Source organism: Schistocerca americana, chromosome 1 (genome assembly GCF_021461395.2).
Source record: "Schistocerca americana isolate TAMUIC-IGC-003095 chromosome 1, iqSchAmer2.1, whole genome shotgun sequence".
In the NCBI taxonomy this organism is placed as follows: domain Eukaryota; kingdom Metazoa; phylum Arthropoda; class Insecta; order Orthoptera; family Acrididae; genus Schistocerca; species Schistocerca americana.
The window spans coordinates 1,227,254,137-1,227,264,531 of NC_060119.1; the positions used below are offsets into that span (position 1 = coordinate 1,227,254,137).

General features: G+C 44.0%; 1 non-coding gene across 1 annotated transcript; it reads right to left on the reverse strand.

Annotated features, from left to right (window-relative positions):
* Window positions 1-10,001: 10,001 nt before the first annotated feature.
* Trnas-cga lies at window positions 10,002-10,076 on the reverse strand. The gene has a single exon. It is a non-coding gene; the product is annotated as a tRNA-Ser (tRNA).
* Window positions 10,077-10,395: the final 319 nt, after the last annotated feature.

Below are 10,395 nucleotides of genomic sequence, written 5' to 3' on the forward strand. Positions count from 1 at the left end.
AACATAGGTCTGACAAAGTTGGAAGATAATGTTGAAATTGGTTTAGTAATGAAGTATAATTAATTTGAGACAAAAATAATGGTAGTTAAATAAGCAAGAAATAAGACAAAAAGAGTAGTAATTCATATATTGGAAACCTTGAGTGCTTAATAAGTTCAATAGTCAAAGAATTTCAATACAGTGACAATTACAGTTTCAGCCGCCCCCCCCCCCCCCCCCCCAACCCCCTTTTCTTTTCTATTCATTTAAATTCTGAAGTGTACTGAACTGATTTGACCACCAAAGTTAAAGTCAATATAAAACTTAAATTTATCAGTGTTTTACCCTTCTTAAAATTGACATTGTATGTGTGTTTCAAAAGTGCTATTTCTAGGGTAACCAATGCCCGATTTCAGTCGGATCAATAGACAAAACGCAGTTTGTAGTAATCATTATAGTGTAATGTTGTGTATTTATAGCTTGTCCAAATTAGCACAGAAAGGGAAAATATTAGTTCGGTAGATTTTTCTGGTTCTAAAATTTACCATATAATGCAGTATTACTACGTGTTGTTATGCTTGCACGTACATCCACTTGTACAAGGAAAAAACTCACTTAATGCCTAATCAGGCTGGCGACCGTATTATTAACAATTGGTAGCATCTGCTGTGTATGTTTCTTGCCCGTCCTAACGTGTAGTTGCACTTTAGACTTGCTTGACGTATCATTGTTGTTACTGAGTGGGTGTAAGTCTGATTTTGCCTCCATTCAGGTACACGCGGTCAACATATTTACTAAAATCCTTTCTCATAAGGTGAAGCCCGTCAACTTACCATAGTACAGGCTTTAAAGAGTTAACGTACGCCCGAGCGTAGACGTTACAACAGGAACTGTCGATGACAAGCCTCACTCAGGCTGCCCAAGGGCTACTTCTGCAGTGGATGACCGCTACCTACGGGTTATGGCTCGGAGGAACCCTGACTGCAACGCCACCATGTTGAATAATGCTTTTCGTGCAGCCACAGGACGTCTTGTTACGACTGAAGCTGTGCGCAATACCTGCATGATGCGCAGCTTCACTCCCGACGTCCATGGCGAGGTACATCTTTGCAACCACGATACCATGCACCGCGGTACAGATGGGCCCAACATCATGCCGAATGGACCGCTCAGGATTGGCATCACGTTCTCTTCACCGATGAGTGTCGCATATGCCTTCAGCTAGACAATCGTCGGAGACATGTTTGGAGGCTGAATGGCTTAGACACACTGTCCAGCGAGTGAAGCAAAGTAGTTTCCTGCTGTTTTGGGGTGGGATTATGTGGGGCCGACGTACGTCACTGGTGGTCATGGAAGGCGCCGTAACGGCTGTACGATACGTGAATGCCACCCTCCGACCGATAGTTCAACCATATCGGCGGCATATTGGCGAGGCATTCGTCTTCATGGACGACAGTTCGCGTCCCCATTTTTCACAGCTTGTGAATGATTTCCTTCAGGATAACGACATCGCTCGACTAGAGTGGCCAGCATGTTCTCCAGACACGAACCCTATGGAACACGCCTGGGATAGATTCAAAAGAGCTGTTAATGGACGACGTGACCCAGCAACCACTCTGAGGAACGCTCGGAACCGAGGTGATGCAAAACTTTTTTGATGTGCTTATAATAATCTTTCGGACAGACGTAGAGTACACATTCTTAAGTATATATATATATATATATATATATATATACGAGGGCAGTTCAATAAGTAATGCAACACATTTTTTTTCTCGGCCAATTTTGGTTGAAAAAACCGGAAATTTCTTGTGGAATATTTTCAAACATTCCCGCTTCGTCTCGTACAGTTTCATTGACTTCCGACAGGTGGCAGCGCTGTACGGAGCTGATAAAATGGCGTCTGTAACGGATGTTCGTTGCAAACAACGGGCAGTGATCGAGTTTCTTTTGGCGGAAAACCAGGGCATCTCAGATATTCATAGGCGCTTGCAGAATGTCTACGGTGATCTGGCAGTGGACAAAAGCACGGTGAGTCGTTGGGCAAAGCGTGTGTAATCATCGCCGCAAGGTCAAGCAAGACTGTCTGATCTCCCGCGTGCGGGCCGGCCGTGCACAGCTGTGACTCCTGCAATGGCGGAGCGTGCGAACACACTCGTTCCAGATGATCGACGGATCACCATCAAACAACTCAGTGCTCAACTTGACATCTCTGTTGGTAGTGCTGTCACAATTGTTCACCAGTTGGGATATTCAAAGGTTTGTTCCCGCTGGGTCCCTCGTTGTCTAACCGAACACCATAAAGAGCAAAGGAGAACCATCTGTGCGGAATTGCTTGCTCGTCATGTGGCTGAGGGTGACAATTTCTTGTCAAAGATTGTTACAGGCGATGAAACATGGGTTCATCACTTCGAACCTGAAACAAAACGGCAATCAATGGAGTGGCGCCACACCCACTCCCCTACCAAGAAAAAGTTTAAAGCCATACCCTCAGCTGGTAAAGTCATGGTTACAGTCTTCTGGGACGCTGAAGGGGTTATTCTGTTCGATGTCCTTCCCCATGGTCAAACGATCAACTCTGAAGTGTATTGTGCTACTCTTCAGAAATTGAAGAAACGACTTCAGAGTGTTCGTAGGCACAAAAATCTGAACGAACTTCTCCTTCTTCATGACAACGCAAGACCTCACACAAGACTTCGCACCCGAGAGGAGCTCACAAAACTTCAGTGGACTGTTCTTCCTCATGCACCCTACAGCCCCGATCTCGCACCGTCGGATTTCCATATGTTTGGCCAAATGAAGGACGCAATCCGTGGGACGCACTACGCGGATGATGAAGAAGTTATTGATGCAGTACGACGTTGGCTCCGACATCGACCAGTGGAATGGTACCGTGCAGGCATACAGGCCCTCATTTTAAGGTGGCGTAAGGCCGTAGCATTGAATGGAGATTACGTTGAAAAATAGTGTTGTGTAGCTAAAAGATTGGGGAATAACCTGGTGTATTTCAATGCTGAATAAAACAATTCCTGTTTCAGAAAAAAATGTGTTGCATTACTTATTGAACTGCCCTCGTATATATATATATATATACGAGTATATATAAGTCGGTCATTGTTTGACATTGTTACCAACAATCTCGAATACTTTTTGACTGATTTACTCCAAAATTTTAGCCAGTACCCTAATAAATGATTGGACAAACATAGGCTACATTATATCAACTGGATGGACAGCGCCCAAACGTACGAAGAGATGAGTTATGCTGACTGTCAACATCTGTTACAATCAGGTTAGTGCTATATTTCCTTTCCTATGCTGTGTTTCTTTGTCCCCTGGAATTCTGTTCCCCAGGCCACTTTTGTTTGGCTCACGCTGTATGCAGCCGGCCGGAGTGGCCGTGCGGTTCTAGGCGCTACAGTCTGGAACCAAGCGACCGCTCCGGTCGCAGGTTCGAATCCTGTCTCGGGCATGGATGTGTGTGATGTCCTTAGGTTAGCTAGGTTTAAGTAGTTCTAAGTTCTAGGCGACTCATGACCTCAGAAGTTGAGTCACATAGTGCTCAGAGCCATTTTCAGCCACCCTGTATGCCCGTCTCAACAGACAGGAAATATGATTGTGGAACTTTAATTCGAAGATGCACAGGTCACGTGTGATGTCTTCGGTGGACTGGAGAATGTATTCTTTAATTTTCAGAACTTATTATTCGTTGGAATTCTCGAGGATAGGAGATTCCTGCGCGGCAGGAAATGCGATATGCATGTGACCTTAGAGCGGCGTCGGCTGGCTGTACCATAAAAGAGCGCGCCTGTCGAGGCCTTCGAGACGAGCGATGGGAGGCGGCGGCGCGTTAATAATTTCTCTGGCGCATTAGCGGAGGAATACTGAACGCGAAGCGCGCCGCTCTGTTCCACCGAGTCCTGTTCTGTCCTGTCCCGTCCTTGTACTCTCGCGCTGCTCCCGGAAAATCCTCTGTTTCATCACCGTCGCACGCTCAACGAGTATTAATCGCAAGGATGCTCTTTTAATTGAACGTAAATCTGGGAAACAGCAAAAGGAGAAACGCCGACGTCGTCGTTATCTCGTTTGCCCTACTGACTACTAAAGATGCTCCGCTGATTAATACGCTACAAACCGCTGCCTGCTCTTTATGAAAACATTTCTAACCAAGTTTCTGCAAGGAAGTGGTGGAGAATGCCTGCCCCACCAGTGCTACTTCTTTCCATTTACAACGATCACAGTGTAACGTAATAGTTTTACATGTAATCAACACCTTCTGTTGGCGTAGCTGTGTTCGTTTAGCTGTGTTCAACGACGCATAGCTGATTTTGTTTGTACCTCTTGACGATGCCATTCTGGCTTTATTATATTAGGATATGTTTTAAACAGGTGCGCTTCGTGACATTTTGAAGCTCATGTATTCTACGTGGCAGAATGTAATACTTTTCATAATTTCGTAATTGTCCATTAGGTGTACTTGGTTTCTTCTTTTTCTGGAGATCTGAAGACTGTCACCATTGACTGGAATCTACAGTGTTAGTGTGCAAATAGACTAGAACAAAAGAAATAAATAGCATTCCTCTTATTATTGTCCATCATGGAGTCTATGACTCTGTATAGTAGTTGTTGTGGCCTCACAGTGTCGCAGAATTATTTTGATGATTTTATATTATTGTAGCCATATATTATTTTAGCTATTGACTGTACCTTTATTACAAGATCCGCAGCAGTAACCAATAATAGTAAAAAGAATAAAAATGACGTCAGCCTCTATGACTCGTGTAATCTTTTGTCACCTACACCACTGTTATGTGACGTATAGGATAAAAATACAAAAAATTCTGAAGTTAAGAAAAAATTATTCGGTTTAAAAACCTTATGTGGATTACGCAGAAGTTTACTATTGTGACCTTATTTAATTGTACACTTTTCATCCATACTACTGTAATTCGTTGTAATTAGGCTTGTCCCTTACGTATTTTCGATAAAAATTAAACATAAACGTGTAGTATTACAAATATTATAATGATATGTTGCAAATAAATAAATAAAAACTACTTTCGTGCTTACTGCACATATCAGGCAAGAACGAATTTTGTTTCATGTGTTTTTATCCTACACGTCGAGACATAGATGCACACGAGCTATAGAGGCACACATAATTTTTATTCTCTTTACTAATGTTGACTACTCCTGCGTTTTTAGCACCTGTAATGACCTGAAAAAGGTTGAAATTGCAATAGTGGGTATTTAATAAATGTATAGCCAATGGCATATATGAACGATTTGATTGGATTGTTTGGGGGAAGAGAACAAACAGCGAGGTCATCGGTCTCATCGGATTGGGGAAGGACGGGGAAGGATATCGGCAGTGGCATTTCAAAGGAACCATCCCGGCATTTGCCTGGAGCGATTTAGGGAAATCACGGAAAACCTAAACCAGGGTGGCCGGACGTGGGATTCAACCGTCGTCCTCCCGAATGCGAGTCCAGTGTGTGCTAACCACTGCGCCACCTCGCTCGGTGGCGTATATGGAGTCATTTAACGGAATGTTCAAACAAAAAACCTCTAACATTTAGGATTGTAAACGTTATTTTAGAAGTTTGTTTATCGTCCCCATGAAATTGACAATAGTGCACATTAGTCAACAGAGTGTGTTTCAAGATTGACCACTAACATTTTCACGTTGAAATACTAGATTGTGTGTTTGTTCCTGAGGCGGATTTATGACTTCAGTTTGCAGTCCAGATCTCTCTCTCTCCGTTCAGATATTGACTGAATAATCAGATAAGTATGCTAATATAATATTTTTCCACGTGCACACAGCACTGCCACCAACGACCAACTACTGCTAATGCGTGAGGCTCTAACATTGCTTTCTACAGTCTATTTTTGGAGCTCAGTTGTATGCTTTTCCTATTCTTTCTAGAATTGGACGTTATTTGACCTGATACTGCGTGCCTACCATCGTTAACCAGCCGGATTTGGTGTTAAACACTAAATAAATAAAAGCACAAAAATATTATTACGCTTACCACAGTAGTACAAGTTTATATGCCAACTAGCTCCGCAGATGACGAAGAGATTGACGAAATGTATGATGATATAAAAGAAATTATTCAGGTAGTGAAGGGAGACGAAAATTTAAAAGTCAGCATTCTTTTGTAGCACCACATTTCGAACGCTTCTATTCTCTTCTTGTCCAAACTATTTATCGTCCATGTTTCACTTCCATACATGGCTACACTCCATACAAATACTTTCAGAAACGACTTCCTGACACTTAAATCTATACTCGATGTTAAGAAATTTCTCTTCTTCAGAAACGCTTCCCTTGCCATTGCCAGTCTACATTTTATATCCTCTCTACTTCGACCATCATCAGTTATTTTGCTCCCCAAATAGCAACACTCATTTACTACTTTAAGTGTCTCATTTCCTAATCTAATTCCCACAGCATCACCCGACTTAATTCGACTACATTCCATTATCCTCGTTTTGCTTTTGTTGATGTTTATCTTATATCTTCCTTTCAAGACGCTGTCCATTCCGTTCAACTGCTCTTCCAAGTGCTTTGCTGTCTCTGACAGAATTACAATGTCATCGGCAAACCTCAGAGTTTTTATTTCTTCCACGAGCACTTTAACTCCTACTCACATTTTTCTTTTCTTTCCTTTACTGCTTGCTCAATAAACAGTATATAATAATTGGTACCACCCGCGTTTCCCGTTGGTTCATACGCTCACCGTATGCGCCGTCGCGCCCTCCCATCCCCGCCATAGGTCGAAGTACACACTCCTTTGTTGGCCTCGGGCTGCTCGAATCGTAGGTGGTGTTTATACAAGGTGAAAATTATCGAAACGGACAAACTCTGGGACATTACACAGGAGATCAAAACAAACATTTTTCTCTATTGTCATAATTACTTATGAACTCAACAGCTCTTAGCACTCGTGCAATTGTGCATAACATGGAGACGAGTCAGACGAATGTAAGGAACGTCCTTCATGACCCATTGTTACTCCATTCCACTTAGAGCGTGTTCGCAACCTGGAAACAGATGATTATCCACTCAGAATACGGATTTCGCAGTGGTGCCTAAAGGAGTGTCCAATGCATCCTAGCCCGCATCTCGTGGTCGTGCGGTAGCGTTCTCGCTTCCCGCGCCCGGGTTCCCGGGTTCGATTCCCGGCGGGGTCAGGGATTTTCTCTGCCTCGTGATGGCTGGGTGTTGTGTGCTGTCCTTAGGTTAGTTAGGTTTAAGTAGTTCTAAGTTCTAGGGGACTGATGACCATAGATGTTAAGTCCCATAGTGCTCAGAGCCATTTGAACCAATGCATCCTACATTTCCGTTCTCTGTGCTGTTTATTCAGGATTAAAAACCATTCAAAAGCCAAATAGCAAAAAATATTGTTTATTCAAGACAACCGGTTTCAGCAGTCTCAGCTGTCATCTTCAGGTCTTAAACAATTTTTTGTACTAAACATTTTCATTTTACGCTGACCTCATGTACAAGATGTCAAGTGCACATTATATGCGTTTGTCACCGCTACTGTGCTGAGTTTTATCCACTTGACATCTTGTGCATGAGGTCAGCGTGAAATGAACGTATGTACCACAAAAAAAAAAATGTTTTACACCTGAAGATGACATCTAGGACTGTTGAAACCGGTTGTCTTGATTAAACAGTATTTTTTTTTTTTGCAATCTTGGCTTTTGAATGGGTTTTAACAATTAAAACAGATCATCCTTCAATATGAGAAAATTCAGTTTGCAGATGAAGCAACGATCGAACGAGATGGGGTCTCCAACATCTACAGTTCGCATGTTTTGAGCCACATTTACTCGTGCCCACCAATTGCAGTTCTACGCGAATGTGTGGGCAGATGTTGTTGGTGACTGTTTATTTGGCATATATCCGCTACCCAGACCATTAAATGGCAGCATTATCACAATTTCCTCTCCAGAGCATTGCCAGAGTTACTGGACTAGGTGCTGCTCGGTACAAAGCAGCGCATGTGGTTACAGCATGACGGGGCGCCGGCACATTTCTGTCGCCCTGTGCTTCGGTTCTTGAACCGACAGTTCCCACAAAGGCGGATTAGCAGTGATGGTCCTGTACCATGACCGCTTCGATCCCCTGTTTTGACCTCCCTGGACTTTTTCGCGTGCCGAGGGATGTGAATCCTTGTCTCTAAGCCCTTTTGTATTAGGAGAGGATCTGGTTGTCCGAATAGCAGCAGCTGTAGTAGGAACTAAGGACAGTCCTGCACTCTGCTACACAGTAAACGACCCACCAGCGTGGCCTGTGTTTACAAGTGAGTGGTGACATTTTTCGCCCTCTACTGTAACTGAAGTAACTGTGTTGTGTTAATGTTATTGTCCGTCGGAAATAAAGGATTAAAACTTGTTTGTGTTACTTTTTGTCCTCAATGGAAATCGCGTTAGAAAAAGTGTTCTCATGCCCCCATACAATCTCCCAGAACCTATTAGTCTAATTAATTTTCGTCCAGAGAAAACTCGCTGTAACGTTTTAAAAAATACTCACAGGAAAATATGGCATTAAAGAAAAATATTTGTTTCGGTGTCCTGTACAAACTCCCAGACTTTGTCGATTTAAATAAGTGTCACACTCTATTTTCTCTTTGTATGGAATTTTGCCTATTCCGTCTCTTGCTCTGAACGCGCTGTGGTTTTCAGTCCCTTACAAATAGGACGGCCACAGCCAGACTTTCCATACTGACTGGCCAGACCGCCGTTCAAATGATTCAAATGGCTCGAAGATCTATGGGACTTAACATCTGCCGGCCGGTGTGGCTGTGCGGCTTTAGGCGCTTCAGTCTGGAGCCGCGTGACCGCTTCGGTCGCAGGTTTGAATCCTGCCTCGGGTATGGATGTGTGTGATGTCCCTAGGTTAGTTAGGTTTAAGTAGTTCTAAGTTCTAAGGGACTGATGACCACAGATGTTAAGTCCCATAGTGCTCAGAGTCATTTGTAACTTCCCCTCTCGTCTTTACAATTGTTAGCATCTGTTAATGGAGTTATAATGCTTGCAGTTGATAAATAAATGCTCTTTATAATTGAAATAGATTCTTACTTTACGAACATTATCATCATCATCCGCTTAGAGGATTGATGTCGTAGAGACAGTTCGATCATCAGAGATGTAATGATGGATATACAGTGAACAGCCAGAGCATTGTGACCATATATCCAATAACCGGTATGTCCATCTTTCGCACAGATAAAAGCTGTCATACGTCGTGTCATGGAAGCAACGAGGCCTTGGTAGATCGCTGGTTAGAGTTGGCACCACATTTGCACACAAAAGCCGCCTAATACCCAGCGAGGGTGCTGAAGAGCTCTGACGCCCGTTCAGTCACATTCCAGACGTGAAACTTCCTGGCAGATTAAAACTGTGTGCCCGACCGAGACTCGAACTCGGGACCCTTGCCTTTCGCGGGCAAGTGCTCTACCAACTGAGCCACCGAAGCACGACCCACGTCCGGCACTCACAGCTTTACTTCTGCCAGTACCTCGTCTCCTACCTTCCAAACTTTACAGAAGCTCTCCTGCGAACCTTGCAGAACTAGCACTCCTGAAAGAAAGGATATTGCGGAGACATGGCTTAGCCACAGCCTGGGGGATGTTTCCAGAATGAGATTTTCACTCTGCAGCGGAGTGTGCGCTGATATGAAACTTCCTGGCAGATTAAAACTGTGTGCCCGACCGAGACTCGAACTCGGGACCCTTGCCTTTCGCGGGCAAGTGCTCTACCAACTGAGCCACCGAAGCACGACCCACGTCCGGCACTCACAGCTTTACTTCTGCCAGTACCTCGTCTCCTACCTTCCAAACTTTACAGAAGCTCTCCTGCGAACCTTGCAGAACTAGCACTCCTGAAAGAAAGGATATTGCGGAGACATGGCTTAGCCACAGCCTGGGGGATGTTTCCAGAATGAGATTTTCACTCTGCAGCGGAGTGTGCGCTGATATGAAACTTCCTAGGCAGATTAAAACTGTGTGCCCGGCCGAGACTCGAACTCGGGACCTTTGCCTTTCGCGGGCAAGTGCTCTACCAACTGAGCTACCGAAGCACGACTCACGCCCGGTACTCACAGCTTTACTTCTGCCAGAACCACGTCTCCTACCTTCCAAACTTTACAGAAGCTCTCCTGCGAACGGTCTCGTATTGTTCGTGGAAAGAAAGATTATTGGTATGCCTCTGTGTGGGCTCTAATCTCTCTGATTTTATCCTCATAGTTCCTTCGCGAGATATACGTAGGAGGGAGCAATATACTGCTTGACTCCTCGGTGAAGGTATGTTCTCGAAACATCACCCAAAGCTCATACCGAGCTACTGAGCGTCTCTCCTGCAGAGTCTTCCACTGGAGTTTACCTATCATCTCCGTAACGC